The sequence below is a fragment of the Mustela erminea genome, chromosome 16 (assembly GCF_009829155.1).
Source record: "Mustela erminea isolate mMusErm1 chromosome 16, mMusErm1.Pri, whole genome shotgun sequence".
In the NCBI taxonomy this organism is placed as follows: Eukaryota; Metazoa; Chordata; class Mammalia; order Carnivora; family Mustelidae; genus Mustela; species Mustela erminea.
This window is the reverse complement of record NC_045629.1, coordinates 58562445-58582089: the sequence shown is the minus strand read 5'-3', so window position 1 is coordinate 58582089 and position 19645 is coordinate 58562445. Positions and strand designations below refer to the sequence as shown.

At 33.3% G+C, this 19645-nt stretch overlaps 1 long non-coding RNA gene across 1 annotated transcript in view; it reads right to left on the bottom strand.

Annotated features, from left to right (window-relative positions):
• The window catches only part of LOC116575185, a 65557-nt gene that overhangs the window by 26580 nt on the left and 19332 nt on the right, over window positions 1–19645 (bottom strand). Inside the window, exon 2 of the long non-coding RNA XR_004279641.1 lies at window positions 1606–1761. This is a non-coding gene — a long non-coding RNA (uncharacterized LOC116575185). The remainder of the gene's footprint in view (window positions 1–1605; window positions 1762–19645) is intronic.

The window sequence follows — 19645 nt, the reverse complement described above, 5'->3', positions numbered from 1 at the left end:
CAGGTCAGTTGCTTCTGGATAGTATGATATGTAGTAAAACCAGTGGATTCCACGGTCATGGGCCTACTCCTATGGTTTCTTTGTTATAAAGTGGGCTTCCTGATCAGATACTTGGTTTATGTAAGTTCCTGGATAGGCCTACTAGGTAGGATCTATATGTCAAGCCCTTTTTGCTGCCATTTTGACATGAAGAGCTCTTGGCTTCTGGCGTTTGTTTCCACCTACCAAACAAACATTGCTTTGGGGCCCTATCATCCCCATTGTTACCAGTGAGCCAAACTCATTAACAGTCTTTCCTACTATGAGCCCGGCTTGCAGAGGAAAGCCACCATGGAACTTCTCGGTGTTCCTCTCATCAGTATCCACCTCTGTGGATAGTCTCTGTGAAGAGTATGTTATCTCTATCTTAGGTAACATGATCCTCTGGTGACATCTCTGGCCTTATAAAATACATCCATCCCAGCATGTCCAATTCTCTGAGCATTCTAATCTCTTTCTCTACCATTTGTGTTGGCAAATCTGACCTTTCAGCTCCACTCAAAATGAGCCACACTTTCTCCAGGTTTCTAGAAGCCACTCTATTAGAGAGTCTGAGTCATGCTCTAAGACACTTGTCGGGATGTTGAGCTTTGTGTTAAGTATGTGAGCTCATGTGAATAATCTCTTCCTTATCTGGTCCTATGTTCCAGCTTTTTTGGTTAAGCACCCTCAAAAACTAGTCTCAATTTCTGAGGTACATAGCTACCTTCTTAATCAGATCCGGGTGTTGTTGCTTGAATTATACTGGCACTTAACTTTGTTATCTGTCTGGCAGCCAGAGAGGTGATAAGGCAAGTCCTGATGGGTCTCCTACTGACTTTCAGGGGAGAGGCTTCTGGAGTGTCCCTTGAGTTGTGATGTTTTCTTAGGCTCAGGAGAATGCTATCTTTTAAAAGGGAGGTCAGCTGTTCAGACTCTGAAGTTTCAGAAGAGTCTGGGGAGCCTAAATCCTAAGGGATGTGCACTAGATTCCCTGCCCCATGCTTTAGAGTCAGTTTTTCCAAAAAATATTGATAGAGCAGATTTGCCTCAGTTGAGCATGTAATTGTCTTTGGTTTGTCCACTCTTCTTTGGGAATTAATAATGGCTACTTTATAAGTTGCTAGGGAGTCTTTACTCTTAGTTTTCCATTCTTTAAATATTTCCCTCTGGGGCACCTGGGTAGCTCAGTGGGTTAAAGCCTCTGCCTTCGGCTCAGGTCATGATCCCAGGGTTCTGGGATTGAGCCCCGCATCGGGCTCTCTGCTCAGTGGGGAGCCTGCTTCTTCCAATGTCTCTCTGCCTGTCTCTCTGCCTCCTTGTGATCTCTCTCTGTTAAATAAATAAATAAAAATCTTAAAAAAAAATTTCCCTCTGCTTTTCATTACCACTTCATCAGGCATCCACACTATTAATAACTAGTCAATTTCATTGTCTTAGCATGTATGATTTCCCTTAAATCTCTCAAATTACTAAAACGCTGCAATGACCAGGGTACTACCCTTTACCAAAACATTCTCTCAAGTTGCTAAGTCACCATCAGTGAGAATTAAAGCAACTGAGGCACCACTTTGTGCTAAGGATTACCCGTGTCTCACAAACTCCCTGTAATGAGGGTTTTGTCGGCAAAGTGGTAAGTGATGCGGTCCTCAAATCCCACTTCTGAGACTGTTGTGTTCTATCCTCCACAACAGTAAATGCTGACACAATTATGAATGCAAGAGGTCTACTGCAGGATTATGCCTGTGAAACACAAAGGGAGGATAAAGTGGAATTGGTTAGGGAGAACCTAGGATAACAATACAAATAAGTCCTGGACAACCCTATTGGAGAGCTTTAAATTGAAGATTAACTGGTAAAGAAGCTGCATGGTAGACGGAGAGTTCTAGTATCCCTGATATGCTTAATCATTGGCTGGGATTGCCAGGGAAGGGCATCATTTCAGATGGAAAACCATGAAGAAAGTGGGTATATATTACGCCTTTTGATAAGTTGGAAATATTAATTTTCTTGGTTTTGTTGAAAGCAATCAGGCAGAAAGCTAACAGGGACATTAGGGGTGGCCCTTGAAATCATCAATAGGCTGTCAGGAATGTGCAGTTCTTTAAGCTAACTAGTCAGTATCTCCTTGATAAGATGTTTGAGATGAGCTCACCTCTTCAGCTGACACATCAAGGTCATGAAAAAATGGATCGAAACTAGTTAATGGCATTGCACATATAAAACAACTAAGTTATGTGGTATATACATTACATTTTTGTTGAATGCTATGACATTTGCAATCCAGGCTAACAAAATCCATTAGAAAGTATAATTTTAATATTCTGACTGTACTTTATACCTTTTTATAAATATATCACAAAGCACAAGAATAACTGTCATTGTTATGTGTTTAAGTTAAGCAATTCATACAGCACAAGGAAACACCTGTGGTAGTTGATTACATGAGGCAAAAACAGCAAAACTGGTCATGTATATTTCAACATGCTTTTTCTAGTATCCTGGAAGCACTTCTGTATGTTTAGAGCAAGGATTCTATTTAAAATTTTTTCCCAGATCTTCTATCAGCTTGAGACTGATTATAAACTTAGAATAACTCATATGTTAATTTTAGTATCATTTGCAAGCTATAACTGAAAGCAAGCATTGACTTTAATAATTTTAATTCATTTTAGCAAGCAATTTTCCAGTTTTTTTAGCAATAGATTCTTGGGCTTGAATAGTTAAATGAAATTACTCTCTTCAATGAGAGTTCATTCTAAGTCCTATAAGAAAGGTACTAATGGCTATGAAGTTTCATCCAGAGACCTCAGGTGTCTTGAGATGTAAGAAACATTTGACAGAAGAGGTGATATTTAGGAAAAGATAGACATATCTCACTTCATTGAGCTTTGTAGATACTGCATTTTTTTATACAAATCAGAAATTTGTGGCAATCCTCTATCAAGCAAGTCTACTGATACCATTTTCCTCACTTTGTCACATTTTGGTAATTCTTGGAATATTTAACACTTTTTCATCATTCTATTTGTCATGATGAACTGTGGCCAGTGATGTTACTGTTGTGATTATTTTAGGGTACCACCAAGCATGCCCATATAAGATGGTGAACTAAAAAATGTGTGTGTTCTAATTCCTCCACTGACTTGCCATTTTCCTGCTTCTCTCTCTCACCCCTCAGTTCTCCCTATTCTCGGAGACACAATAATATTAATTAATAACTCTATAATGGGCTCTCAGTGTTCAAGTAAACAAAAGTCAGACATATCTCACTTTATCTGAGATTTTATTTATCTTAAATAATAAGCAGGGGCTCCCCACTGAGCAGGAGCCCCATCTCAGGGCTCTATCCCATGACCTTCGGATCATGACCTGAGCCAAAGACACTGACTGAGCCACCAAGGCACCCCTCTCTAATTTAAAACAAAAGCTACAATGATTAAATTTGGTGAAGAAGGTTTGTCAAAAGCTGAGATAGGCTGAAAGGTAGGCCTCTTGCCCCAGTTTGCCAAGTTGCAAAAGGAAAAGTTCTTGAGGGGAATTAAAAGTGCTACTCCAGTGAACAAACAAATGATGAGAAAATAATGCAACCTTATGGCTAGTATAGAAAAAGTTGAAGTGGTCTGAATAGAAGATCAAACTAGGCACAACATTCCCTTAAGCCAAATTCATCCTTAGCAAGGCCCTAACTCTCTTCAGTTCTATGCAGGTTGAGAAAGGTGAGAAAACTGCAGAAGTAAAGTTGAGTTCATGAGGGTTAAGGAAAGAAGGGTGCCTGGGTGGCTCAGTCAGTTAAGCATCTGCCCTCAGCTCAGGTCATGAGTCCAGAGTCCTTGGATCGAGTTCTGCACTGGGCTCCCTGTTTGAGGGGAGCCTGCTTCTCCCTCTGCCTGCTGTTGTCCCTGCTTATGCTCTGTCAAAAAAATAATAAAATAATAAAAAATAAAAAACTGTCTCCATAACATAATAGTTCAAGGTGCTGCAGCAAGTTGTTGAGAAGATCATCTAGCTAAGATTAATGAAGGTGGCAAGGCTAGACAAACTTTCAATGTACATGAAACCACCATATATTGAAAAATGATGTCATCTAGGACCTTAGCTAGAGAGAAGTGAATGCCTGGCTTCAAAGGACAGGCTGACTCTCTTGTTAGGGTCTAAATAGCTGGTGACTCTAAGTTGAAGCTAATGCTCATGTACCACCTTGAAAATCCCAGAGCCCTTAAGAATTGTGTTAAATCTACTCTGTGTCCTACAAGTAGAAAAACAAAACCTGGATGGCAATACATATGTTTACAACATGACTGACTATTTTAAGCCCAATGTTGAGTCCTATTGCTCATGAGAATAAGATTCCTTTCAAAATACTTGCGCTCATTGACAATGCACCTGGTCGCCAAGAGCTCTGATTGAGATGACCAATGAGATTAATGTTTTCATGTCTGCTAAAAGAACATCCAGCCGCAGCCCATGGATCAAAGAGTAATTTTGACTTTCAAGTCTGTTTAAGGAGTACATTTCATAAGGCTATAGCTTCCATAGAGAATGATTCCTCTGATGGATCTGAGAAAAATAAATTGTAAGTCTTCTGGAAAAGAGTCACTATTCTGGATGCCATTAAGAGCATTCATGATTCATGGAAAGTAGTCAAAATATGAATATAAACAGGACCTAGGAGAAGGTTAATTTTAACCTTCATGGATGATGTTGAGGGGTTCAAGACTCCAGTGGGGGAAGTAACTATAGATGTGGAAATAACAAGAGAAGTAGAATTAGAAGTGGATCCTAAAAATGTGACTGAGTTCCTACAATCTCAGGATAAAACTTTAACAGATGAGGAGTTGCTTCTTCCAGATGAGCAAAGTGGGTTTTTTTGAGAGGAAATCTATTCATGGTGAAGATACTGTGAAGATTGTTGAATATTACATAAACTTAGTTGACAAAGCAGCAGCAGGGTTTGAGAGGATGGACTCCAATTTTGGAAGAAGTTCTAATGTGGCTAAAATGCTATCAAATAACATCACACACTACAGAGAAAACATTCATGAAAGAATCAATTGATGTGGCTAACTTCATCGCTGTCTTATTTTAGGAAATTGAACAGCCACCCCAGCACCTTCAGCAACTAACACCCTGATCAGTCAGCAGCCACCCACAAGGAGACAGTGCCCTTCAGTAGCAAAACAAAACAAACAAAAACTTACTGAAAGCTCAATGATTAAACAGTTTTGAGCTAAGCATCTTTCCACAGGGTGCACTTGAAATCATGCCTCTTTGTTATAAGCACATAATCCAAGGCAGAATTTCTTAAAAAGTGTTTGAAAGGGACCAGATTTAAGTGCTTTTAAAACCAAGTTGTAACGCTATCTGGGTAAAGGGTTTAGCCCCATTTTAGCATAAAAGATGTGTTATGGACCCAAAGAACTACTGTGTTCCCTCACTTAGGTAGTTTAGAGCCATTTAACAGAATAAATGTTAGATATTGGAGCTAAATCAGAGGGGAGATCTAGGAGTAGATAATAAAGCTAAGAGAATATTATTCACTGAAAGTTAAAGGGCAATATAAAAAGAGGGAAACAAGTTTTTTATGCCAAAGTAAAAAAAAAAAAAAAAAAAAAAAAAAAAAAAAAAAAAACACACACACAACTAAGAACCAGCAGGAAGAAGTAAATTATGAGAGTTCAAAAAGATTTACTAATAAAAAATTTACTACTTTTCTTATGTATGGTTAAAGTATATTATTGCTTATTGGTTTTAAAATATGGTTTCCACAGAAACTGTTACAATTTCTACTGTATTGGAATCACAAGTAATGAAAGAGTTTGGATAGTCTAAAGCTGCAACAAAGATAGCACAAAAGCTAGAGAAGAAAGTGTTTATAAGATCTTAAGTCTGTTAGTGGTAAGGTAAAACTTGATTTTAGAATTTTGAAGTACTTTACCACTTCTCCAAAGAGAGTATTTCTTTAGATTGTTATTACTTTGTTCCTTTATTCATGATTGAAATAAGATTCATCAATTTGCCTCTGCCACTGAAGGCACCCTTGATCACACCCTTACATTTCCCAGAAATATAGAGACTATCTTAAAGGAATTTTTAAAAATCTTCACTATAATTGCTCTGAAGTTTCAACTATTTTAGGATAAATAGAAAGTTTAGGTTAAAACAAAAACAGTGGGGCTATGACAGTAATGTTTTACTGAAGATAGTTTTAATTTCCACTATTTAATGTTTAATGTGGTGTGTCATTGTAGGCATATTAAAATTATAGCATTCTTTGTTCTTCAAATAAAGAAGGCCTGTATATTAAAACTTAACTTGGCCACAACAATCATACAATTAGACAGTAATATGAGAACAGGACTTTGCTACACCCTGTTCTTCTGGACTCATTCTACTGTATCATTTTTGCTGCCTCTACACTATCTGGGCCCAAGTCACAGCAGGGGACCTGAAAGACATAGACCTTGTTTCCATGGGCTATCTGCTCATGCCTACTCCTGAGACACTTACACCACTGATTCAGCAACTGTGCCTGTGCCCCTGGTGCCTTAGAAGTTCTGCATAGTCCTGATCCCAGGATCCTGGTTCTGCTATTGCTGAATACTAGTGCACCAACCACACATCTAGAGGAATCCTCTGAGCAAGAAAACCCCTCCCCAGGCAAAATAGAGACTCGATGGACCCAAGCAGCCTTTACCAACAATGATCCCCAAAAGGCCATGCCATCATACTACTACAGACACCTGCATCCTTGGTCACCAAGAACACCAGTAGTGACCACAAATGAAGGAACTGAGTGACTACACCATTTACCTTCCCCATGATGTACATCCCATCCAGACAGTGCCTCTGTAGGTGAAAATCAATCTACAAGTTCAAAAAGGGTAGAAGATGGGACTACTTCCTCAGTATCAGCCATATCAACTCTAAGCCACTGGGAACATGAAAAAATATGACACTACCAAAGAAATAAAATAATTTTTAGAAAACTGACCTCAAAGAATAAAAAAGATACAAGTTTACATGAAAAAGAATTCAAAACAATTTTAAGGAAGCTCAGAGAGATTCAGGAGAATATAGACAACTCAATGAACTCAGTAAAACGATACATGAACAAAATGAGAAGTCCAACAAAGAGTTGGGAATCATAAAATAGAACCAAAAGGAAACTTTAGAGAAGAATACTACATCTTTTCATTTCATTTGTTGTGTTAAAGAGCTTTAACAACATATTTCATGAAGCAGAAATAAGAATCTGCAAACTTGAAAACAAATCTCCTAAAATTAACTAGAAGTTAATGAAATAATGAAAAAAAAAAATTAACACTTAGGGGATCTGTGGAACACTACCAGGAATGCATATACACACATTATGGGAGTATAAAGAAAGAGGAGAAAAAACAAAGGGCAGAAATCCAGTTCAAAAAAATAATGGCTAAAAACTTGTTAATTCTGAGGAGAATTATGGACATCCAAGTTCATGAAACTCAAAAATCCCCAGGCTGAACCAGAGATTTTCACCAAGGTACCTTACAATCAAACCTTTTAATATCAAAACTCAAGAAAGTATTTTGAAAGCAGGAAGGGCAAAAATAAATCACATACAAGGAAATACCAATAAGGCTACCAGAGGATTTCTCAGCAGAAACCTTGCCAGCACAGGAGAGAATAGGATAATGTATTCAGAGTGATGAAAGAAAAATAAACTGCCAACTAAGAATAGTTTATCCAGCAAAGTTGTCCTTTACTACTGGTTATTTACACAAAGAAACAAAAATACTAATTCAAAAAGATATATGCACCCTTATGTTTATTACAGAATTATCTACAATAGCCAAGATATGGAAGCAATCAAGTGTCCATTGATAGGTATACACACACACACAAATGGAATATTACTCAGTTGTTTAAAAAAAAAAATGAGATCTTGTCATTTGCAACAAGGTGGATGGACCTACAGGGTATCATGTTAAGTAAAATAAGTCAGACAAAAAAAGACAAAGACCATATGATTTCATTTATATGTGGAATTTAAAAAATAAAACAAATGAACAAACAAAAAAAAGGCAGAGACAGCCCCATAAATACAGAAAAAATATTCATTGCCAGATGGGAGGGAAGTTGGTGGATATGTAAAAAATGGTGAATAGGAGTGGAAGGTACAGGCTTTTAGTTACAAGTTATGAGGATGAAAGGGACAGAATAGAGAAGTCAATCATGTAATAATTTTGTAGGGTGATTGTAGCTATACTTGTGTTAAATACAGCATAATATATAGAGTTTTTTTTAAATTATAATTTTGTATACCTGAACCTAATGTGGTGTTCTAAATCAATATATTTCAATAATGAAAAAAAGATCTAAGTTATGACATGAAAAATGAAACAGGATGGGGTGCCTGGGTGGCTCAGTTGGTTAAGCATCTGGCTCTTGGTTTCAGTTCAGGTCATGATCTCAGGGTTGTGAGATGGAGCCTTGCATCAGGCTCTGTGCTCAGCAGGGAATCTGCTGGAAATTCTCTCTCCCTCTCCCTTTCAAAATAAATAAATAAATCTTAAAAAACAAAACAAAACAAAACGGAGGCAAATAAATGTATAGAGCTTTTATATATGATTTTCAGCTTGAAATGAACTGTTATGTCTTTAAGCCTTATGAAAATTACAGAGCAAAACCTATAGTAGTTACACAAAAGACAAAAAAAAAAAGCATACCACTATAAAAAAAATCACTTCACATTGACAGAAAAAGATACAAAGTAACTACAGTACAATCTGAAAAAAATTAAATTGGTATAAGTCTTTATCCATCAAAAATTACTCCAAATGTAAATGGATTAAATTATCCAGTGAAAAGACACAGAATGGCTGAATAAATTTAAAGAAAAAAAAAAGATCCAATGGTATGCTGTCTATAAGGAACTCATGTAAAGGACACTCAGTGAAAATGAAAGAATAATGAAAGATATTCCCTTCAAATAACAATAAAAGAGCAAGAGTAGTTATATTTAAATCAGAGAATACAGACTGAATCAAAACCTATAACAAGAAATAAAGGAGGCCATTATATCAGGAAAATGGGGTCGATTCATTAAGAGAATATAACCATTATAAATATGTATATATGCCCAACATTGGAACATCTAAATATAGTAAGCAATTAACAGACCCAAAGACAGAAATAGATAGCAAGAGACTTCAACACGCCCCTTTCAACATTGCAGAGATGATGTAGAGATGAAATCAGTAAAAAAATAATGGAATCAAACTATATATTAGACCAAATGGAGCTGACAGACATATATAGAATATCCTATAGCACCAAAATACTTATTTTTGTCATGTGTACAGAAAATGTTCTCCAGGAGAGATCATATGTTATCACAAAAACAAGTCTTACCAAATTCAAAGCTGAAATCATATCAAGTGTCTTATTTGATCACAATGGTATAAAATGAGAAATCTCAGTAACATTAGAAAAGATGAAAAATTAAATATGTGGAAATTAAAGCCATTTCTAAATAACCAGTGGATCAAAGAGTAAATCAAAAGAGAAATCTAAAATATATCTTAACACAAAGAAATAGACACACAACCTAATAAAACCTATGGGATGAACCAAGGACAGTTTTCAGTGGAAAATCCATGGTAATAAATACTTACATTAGCATAGAATTGTTGAATCATTATGCTGTACCCTGAAACTAATATCACACTGCATGTTGGTTATACATAAAAAAAAAAAAAATCACAAATGATCTAACTTCATATACAAGGAATTCTAAGAAGGTGAACAAACTAATCCAAATTTAAGAATAAGGAAGGGAAAAAAAATAAGGAAGTCAATAAAGACTAGAGCATAAATAAGAGATAAGAAAGACAACAGAAAAGATCAATGAAATTAAAAGTAGTTTTTTTTAAAATAAAATTGACAAGCCCTCAGCTAGATGAAGAAAAAGTAGTGAAGAGTCCAATAAAATCAGAAATTAGGGGTGCCCAGATGGCTCAGTTCACTGGGCATTTGATTCTTGATTTTGACTCAGGTCATGATCTCAGGGTCCTGAGATTGAGCCCTCTGTTGGGCTTTGCATTCTGCACAGAGTGAGCTTGTCCCTCTCCCTCCCCTCTGCCCCTCTCCCTACTTGCTTGCTCTTTCTCTAACATAAATCTTAAAAAAAAATTAGAAATGAAAGAGAAGACATTACAACAGATACCACAGAAACACAAGTAGTATCAAAAGACTATGAATATCTATATGCCAAAAATTTGATAACATGGAACCCAGAACAAGATGGCTTTACTGGTGAATTCTAGCAACATTTAAGGAAGAATTAATACCAATCTTTAGAAAACTGTCTCAAAAAGTTGAGAAGAACACACTCTTTTCTAAATTGATTTATAAGGCTAGTATTGCCCTCATATAAAAGCCAGTAAAAGACAGTTTAAGAAAATTACAGACCAATATTCTTAATTATCTTAGGTATATATATATTCAACAAAATACTAGCCAACTGAATCCTAGAGCACATTACAAGGATCATGTGCCCTGATCAAATGGGATTCATCACTGGGATAAAAGGAAGATTCAATATATACAAAACAGCAAATGTGATATGCCACATTAACCAAATGCAGAAAAATCTTATCACTTCAATAGATGCAAAATAAGCATTTGACAAAGTTCAACATTCTTTCATGATAAAACTTTGCAACATATAACGTAGAACGTATCACAACATGCTAAAGGCTGTATATGACAAGCCCATAGCTAAAAGATTTTCCTCAAAGATCAGGAACAAGACAAGGATGCCCACTTACACCACTTTTACTAAGCATAGTTTTAGGCAGAGCTATGAGTCAGAAAAAAAGAAAAAAAGTGGCATCCAAGTCAGAGAGAAAATTATTTGTTTATAAATGACATGATTTATGACTCTCTCTCTCTCTATATATATATATATCAGATAGCTCACTGTTATTGTATAGAATACAGCTTATTTTGGTATATTGATTTTTGTATCCTAAAACCTTACTGAATTTGTTTAACATTTTTTGTGGATTCTGTAAGGTTTTATATGTACATATTGTATTCTATACAATAACAGTGAGCTATCTGAAAGAGGAATCAAGAGAACCACTCAATAGGATCAAGAACAATAGAAAATTTAGGAATTAATTAAGCAAGGAGGTTAAATATATGTACATTGAATACAATATTTTGATTAAAAAAATATTGAGGACACAAGTAAATGGAAAGATATCCCATGCCTTAGACAGGAAGAAATATTTTTAAAGTCTTTATGACACAAAGTGATCTATATATTTAATGCAAACCCTATTAAAATTCCAATGGCATTTTTCACAGAAATAGAAAAACATTCTAAACTTCATCTGAAACCACAAAAGATCCCAAATAGCCAAAGTGATATTGAGTAAGAAAAGGAAAGCTAGAGACACTATGCTTACTGATTTCTAACATATTGCAAAACTACTGTAATCAGAACATTATAAAACTGTTCTGGCACAAAAACAGGCACAGAGACCAAGGACAGAATAGAAAGACAAGAAATAAATCCACACATATACACTCAACTAGTCTGACAGGGTGCCAAGAGCCTGTAATGAAGAAGGGATAGTCTCTTCAATAAATACTGTTGAGAATCTGGATATACATGAAAAAAATTAAGCTGGAGCCCTATCTTACATTATTCCCAACAACAAATACCAGTTGTGAAATGGATTAAAGACTTAAATGTAAGACCTGAAACTATAAAACTTTTAAAAGAAGACCTATGTTGTGAAATGGATTAAAGACTTAAATGTAAGACCTGAAACTATAAAACTTTTAAAAGAAGACCTATGTAAAAACTCCCTAACATTGGACTGGATGATGTCTTTTTTTAAATATGTTGCCAAAAATACAGGTAACAAAAGCAAAAATAAATAAATGGGACTATCTCAAACTAAAGCTTCTTCACAGCAAAGAAAACCATCAACAAAATAAAAAGCTAACCTATGGAATGGGAGAAAATATTTGCAAACCATATATTTGATAAAGGGTTCATAACCAAAATCTCATATAACTCATATAACTCAACAGAAAAAATGATTTTAAAATGGGCAAATGACATGAATACACATCCTCAAAGACATACAAATGGCCAATAAAAAAAGGGTCTATGAGTAGATATTCAACACCTCTATCAAGGAAATACAAATCAAAGAAGAAGTACCATTTCATATTAGGATAGCTATTATCAAAAAGTCCAAAGATTAGTGTTAGTGAGAATGCTGAGAAAAGGGAAACTTTGTACACTGTTAAAATGTAAATTGATAAGTCATTAAAAAGAGTATGGAGATTTCATGGGAGAAAAAAAAAAAAACAGAACTACCATATGATCCAGTAGGGTCACTTCTGGTTATGTATCCAAATGAAATAAAATCAGTTTCTCCAAGAGATAGCTGTACTTCCATGGTTACTACAGTATTATTCACACAGTCAGCATATGGAAACAATCTGTCCATTGATGGATGAATGGATAGAGAAAATGTAGTAAATACATTTAACAATGTATTATGCAGCCAAAAAAAGAAGGAAATCTTGCCACTTGTGACAACATAGATGAAACTGTAGGGCATTATACCAAATGATAATATAAGTCAGAATAAGAAATACTGTATGATTTCACATACATGTAGAATCTAAAAAAGCTGGTGGTTACCAGAAATTGGGGAGAGAGGGGTAAATGAGATAGATGTTCAAATGGTACAAACTACCAATTAAAAGATGATAACTTCTGGAAATTTAAAATACAACATGAAGACTATAGTTAACAATACTGTTTTGTATCCTTCAAAGATCCCTAGTGAGTAGGGCTTAAATGTTTTCATTATAGCAACAATAAAAATCATAATTATGTGAGTTAAAGGCTATATTAACTAACCTTATTGTGGTAGACATTCCTCAATATATCCCTATACCAAATCATCACTTTGTATAACCTTATACTTTCACAATGCTATATATAATTAAACAGTTGTATATATAATTATAATGTAATGTATATAATGTAATATAATCATATCTCAATAAAGCTGGAAAAGAATAAGTGATGCAAAGGAAAAAAGTCCCATGAAGGATGAAAAAATTTTATCTTTATCTTCAGTATTTAAAAATGTTTTTAATGGTTTCTTTGTCCTAAAATTCGCATACTAAAATTCTTAATAGTTTGTTATTGCAGCCATTGTCAAAATACCTATTTTTTTAATGCTTAAGCTGAGGCACGAGTAGGAAGAAGGACTCAAAGAACAATCTTTCGCTAAGTATCTATTCTAATAACAATAATTAACAAGTACTAAATGTTATTTGCAATGTTCCAGGGACACTGAATGGATGGGTTTATTTAATATTCACAATAGTCTTATCCTTTTGCCATTGGTGAATCTGAGACTTTAGAGATTAAGTAATTTACCAGATTGGTTAAAGGTTAATCGATCTAAATTCAAAGTCACACTCCAATACCCATTTTTTAAAACATATTTAGTATATCTTCATTATGTGTTAAAATCTCTGCCAGGCATCTCATGTACATTAAATTAATCCCTACTATAATAAACCTCTATAATAAGTACTTTTGAAAAATCATTTTTACAGATGAAGAACTTGTCATTCAGATGGATCATGCATCCAGGAACCAATGGAGTTGAAATTCACAGCTGTAGTTTATTGTCATATACTACAATTCACATTCTTCAAAAGTAAAAGGATAAAACTCATAAAAATCATCACATCGGTCCAGATTTGATTATGTAATTGTTTCCCTTTCCTAATTATGTCTGTGCTATTGTGGTATTATGCACCAAAAGAAAAACTCATTTAAATTTTAACAGTTTTGATTCACTTCCCATATTATAGGCATCATGCTGATTTTTAGGATTTATACATAATACCTACATTTAATGATACACAAAATATTAATAGAGGGTTTTAAATAAGTTATATTTGGCAGGCTAACAAAATCACAACTGAAACATAGAAGAGAGCTATATAACACAGACTAAGTGTTAAAATCAAGAAAAGATTTCTAAAGAGATGGGTCAGAGAAGATTTTTGAAGGATCGAGAGAAATATGCTGGATGAAGTGAAAGAACATTTCAGGTTGATATAACATGGACAGAAGAAGTTATCTGGCAAATGATGGGAGTGAGAAATAATGGCAAGATGACCCAGAATTTTTAATACCATGCTAAGAACCTTAAACTAGGAACTATAACAAATATTCAGCCACAACAAGCTTTGCAGCAGAGAGTTACATAATCAAATGTGTTTTAAATAGATCACTTTCACGGCAAGGTAGAGAACAGACTGAAACAAACAGTCTGGGTCAATAATTCATGCAAGAATGAGGTCGTAGGCACATAATTGCAGGGAGGATGGAGCAAATGGGATAGATCTGTGGACAACTTTGTGATGGAGATTTTACCTAATTTGAAATTAAGGGAAAGAGATCAAAATGATCTCTTTTATGGAAAAGGGAGAGGGAGATTTCACCAAAAAATATATACCATGAGAGACTGTGGACTCTGAAAAACAAACTGAGTGTTTCGGAGGGTAGGGGGTAAGAGTTTTGTTGAGTCTGGTGGTGGGTATTAAGGAGGGCACATATTGCATGGAACACTGGGTGTGATACATAAACAATGAATGTTGGAACACACACACAAAAAAATAAAATTAATTTTTAAAAGGTATATTAATTAGGATTACACAACCTTGTAATATATGATTATTCGAACATTAAAAAAATCCCATTTCATGAATGTGATCCTTTATGGGATTACAAATACATGTAAAAAAGAAAGCATGATTCATTTAACTACTTTTTTGAAGATCACTCTAACTTTTTTCTGAATGAACTGAGTTATCAAAAATCACATTTTATAGAGGTATTACTAATAGGTCTAAAACATGTCCTTGCTGTCAGAGCCCTTATAATTTTGTCTTTAGTATGAACCTAGTATTACAACATTTATCCTATGAAATGTCTTAATTTGCCTTGGCAATATTCATTAATTAAATTTTGACAGGGACATTTAACTACCTATTAACCCCAAATTAAATCTGAAAATTCTATACCATACAATGGACTATAATTTCTATAATTTCAACTCCATTGGTTCATAGGTGTATAACCTCTTTGATCTCTTTGAATTATATTTGTGATGTTTATCTGGGCAATATTCATTAAGATAATTTCATAGCATTCAGATTATAATACTAGGCTCGGATCAAAAACAAAATTATAAGAACTCTAATAACACCATTATCTATAGCTCTAGTGAAAAGAATAAAAATCTGATTTAAATAATATATAATGCCCATATGGAAATCTTCTGCACTACTGTCATTTGGAGAAATTTTGTATATAAAAGAATAAATTTTTAATTGCATTTAGAATTCTATGTAGCTATGTTGTCTAATGCTTACTTTTATGTCATTAAATATTTAATTCTCACATAAAACACATTTTCCTCATAAACTCCATAGTACCATACTCAACAAGAGTTCTTTTTTGAGATATAAATTTGCCATATCTGTCTATCATAAATTTTCTGTTTTGATGACAGGTTTTTGAATGTTAATTTGCCATTATACTTTCTTATATAAAACATGTGAAAAATTGTTGTGGGTTCTGTTATTGGATTTTGCTATTTGTTGTGTTTAGTTTATTTCCTTGGTAAAAAGTTCTTAAGCATTGTTTTTAGAGTAATAAATGACAAATAATGAATGAAGATATTATGATAAATGAAAATAATAAAAAATTGGGACCCCAGATTTTAATACTTTACAGATTTTTTTTCCACCGGGAGGTGGGTTTTTTAAAACACATGTGTATCATATTTTTCTATATTCCTAATGATAAATTTAGAAAGGATAACTCATGGAATCATTAGGCTATATTTGCATCAAATTTTACTTGAGCATTCATTAAAAGTATTCTTGCTCATATATACCCTAATTCATGTTCCAACTTAGAATAGAGGTTTACATTTAAATAGAAAAAGGCAGAACCATTAACATAAATGAAGAAAGAATGGAGGCACATGATACTAGGCAATCATGGGGAATAGGCAAATGTCATTAAGGCATAAAATTCCAAGTGTATGAGAGAAAACACTGTGTAGCACCAAACAAAATTGGTCTGTCAATAAAATTAGGTCAGAGAATTTTTTAGACCTTACATTTAAGGGTTTGAAACCACAAGATCATAGAATTCAGTTTTAGGAGTGATTTTTCTTTCTCCTAAAAAGTGTTTTTTTTATGAATTTCTTCAAGTTTTTAGAAAGAGCAGTTTATCACATAACATTAGTATCAAAGAAGAACTTAAAGTATAAATGTTACTCATTGGGATGAGTTATTTATAAAACTCTTTTCAAAACTATTTTTTTTCCCTACACTAAACCAAAGTTGCTATAAAACAACAGTAAAAAGCCTTAAAAATTATGCAGCTATGATTATGTACTATAAAAATTATGTGATTGGGAAAAAAGGATGGTTATTTTAGAGAAGAAAAATCATAGAATAATCATATAATCAAATCATATTCTTCATGCCCTTTTAATATAATGTGTTGTTTTCCCTTACTGCCTGAGCAAGTCTCTTAAACTCCCAGATGAAAAAGTAAGCAATGTGAAAGGGATTTATAACTTCCAGGACATTTCTTGATTATATCAATAAAAGAAATAAACTCTAGATATTTACAGCCTAGAAATCCAGTTTTTCGGAGTGTCCCTGAATAGGTCTTCCAATGTGAGACACTATCTAATAGTGAATATAGCCACAGAAACAGCTAGGCTGAAGATCTTAGGGTAAGAAACACATTTGTTATTAATTGAAAGGTAAGTTCACCCTGGGGGGGGGGAAAAAAGTCACCTAGGGACATTGAAGACATAGAAGAACTGATTTGTCCAGACTTTATTACATCTAAAACAACATTGAAATGGGTCCATTTGTTTGTTTGTTTTAGTATGTTAAGTTGTTTTAGTATGTTAAGTGATTTTAGAACAGAAAGTAGAAATTACTCTTGAGAACATCTAAATAAAAAAATATAATTGGTTACCAAAATTTAACTACTTATTCAAACTGGTGTAATTTTATGGACTAAGCAGGCTATATGTTAATATTAATAGAAAGCACAACAACAACAGATTGGGATCATGAATTCCCATAGTATTAACTTAGAGATCCTCAGATGGTTCCTGATCTTAGCTTGGCAAATCAGTGGAATAAGCCTAAGGCAGAATTGAGCCTAAATAATAATAAATAGACAAAAATCAGCATCTGATAGAATATCAATCTAGACCAATTTTGAATTGTTTTCTACCTCGGAAGTGTGTGTTACCATGTGTTCATTAATTAAATATTGATTGAATAACTGCCACGGCCACATTATGCTAGGCACTGAGGCGATGATGTCAACACAACAGTTTCTAGATTTAAGATCATAATTTCAAAGTCAAAATGCATATGCAATAAATGACAAAACGGAAAAGCTTAATTAATTATGCAAAAATCAATTTCGTCAGTTTAACCCTAGGTGATTGAAGGTCGGTAATAAAAAATTATTTAAAAAAAAATTTTAAGTATACTAAAATGAAATTGAGGAAAAAACTAGTGTCTATATAAGAAAAGCAAAATAAACTTATTTCCTGTTATGTAATTTAATTTCATATATTAGGACAAATGAGGGTTATTCATTTATATTTGACAACTAGACATCCCAGGTATTGTTTTATTAAACATTGATAATATATCTATACAGTCTTAAACTGTGCCTTGTTTATGAAGAAATGAAATTTATTCTTTCTGGAATTTATCCTACTCTAAATGATTAAGATTTATAAACATTTTATAATTAAAAACTTAGTGGAGGGATTTTTAAATATTCTGATACTACAAGTATAAAATGAAACATATACTGCTTTTGATTATTGTATTAGGTACTAAGCAAATATTAAAAAGCCCATCAATTTCTTTTTTAATCTCATCAATTTCTTAACAAAATTAGTCAAAAGAGAAAATATAGCTTTCTCTAGTCAGTAATTTGAAAGTTTATGTCAAAAGTTGATAAATAAAAAAACAGGATCATGTCTCATATAGTCAGATTTTCATAGGAATATCATATATACATCTTTAAAAGTCAACTATATTAACCAGACAGGTCGAAAATCTTGTCCTATAATGCCCTTCCTACCACCAATATAAAAACAAACATGGTCACATACATAAATTAGTATACCAAAATAAAGGAAACAATTACACAAAAGAAACATAATTGTTTTTGGTGCTGAAGACCCAGAGATATCCAATATGTCCTCCTAAAGAAGATACTCTTATGAAATTCACCTTTAAAAAATTCTGATATGACAAATAAAATGATTTAACTAGTAAACAATATTTTGCTAAGATTATAAGGGAACCAACAAGCCAAGCATAAAGATAACAAGAACACTATAAATGTATGATAATAGAATGCCAAATTAACATTTTACAAAAAGACAGTGAAAAAGTTGTATATTTAATATAACAGTTGAATACCTAAATGACTTTAGTGAAAATAAGAAATATGTTATTTTCTTATTTTCACATATATGAAAATATATGTGAAATGATCATATATCACATGATCTATGAAATGACTAATATGGGTAAAATTTTGATATATGAAATGATTACATATATGTGATCATATATGTGGTAAAATTTGGAATTTCAAAATTTCAAATTTCAATTTTTCAAAATTTCAATCTATGGGTAATGAAATTTCAAAAATATAAATTTCAAAATTTCAATCAATAGGGGTAAAATTTTGATATAAACAAAATAAATTCATGAAGAATATATAAATCCAATAGAAATTTAAGTAAGAAGATTGATACAATCCAAATTATACAAAGATATATATGAATAGAAAATATAAGGTAAGTATTTTGGAGTTGGGGGAATCATAGGATGCACAGAAGATTGCTGTGTAATAATCAAGTCAAATCTAGAATATAATTATATTTTACATTATTTGAAAATTACATGAAAGAGTTTACTTAAAAAAGAAATTTCTTAAATTTATAAATACACACTATATTCTAAAAAGAGTTTATGATTGAACAGTACATACAAAACATATATATAACCATTAGACTAAAGTCTTTACTAGTATCAAAAACAGCTTGAGAGAGATTTGGAAGATAAAGCCATGATTATAAACAATAATGCCCATACATAGAAACACAAATATACTACATAGGCTAATTTGTGTACTGAATTTTAATTAAAGCAAAATATATTTTGGTGGTTGCCTTTGCTTCTAGAATGGGCTCTAGGCAAATTTGTCATATATGTATTTTTTTAAGATTTTATTTATTTGAGAGAGAGTGAGGGAGAGGATGAGAGTGCAGGTTAAGACCAGAGGGAGAAGCAGACTCCCCACTGAGCAGGGAACCAGACTTGGGACTCAATCCTGGGACTCTGGGATCATTACCTAAGCTAAAGGTAGACATTTAACAATGGAGCTACCCAGGTGCCCCAAAACTTGTTATATTAAACAGAAATCTTTCCTTTTGCTATTCTCTCTATCCCC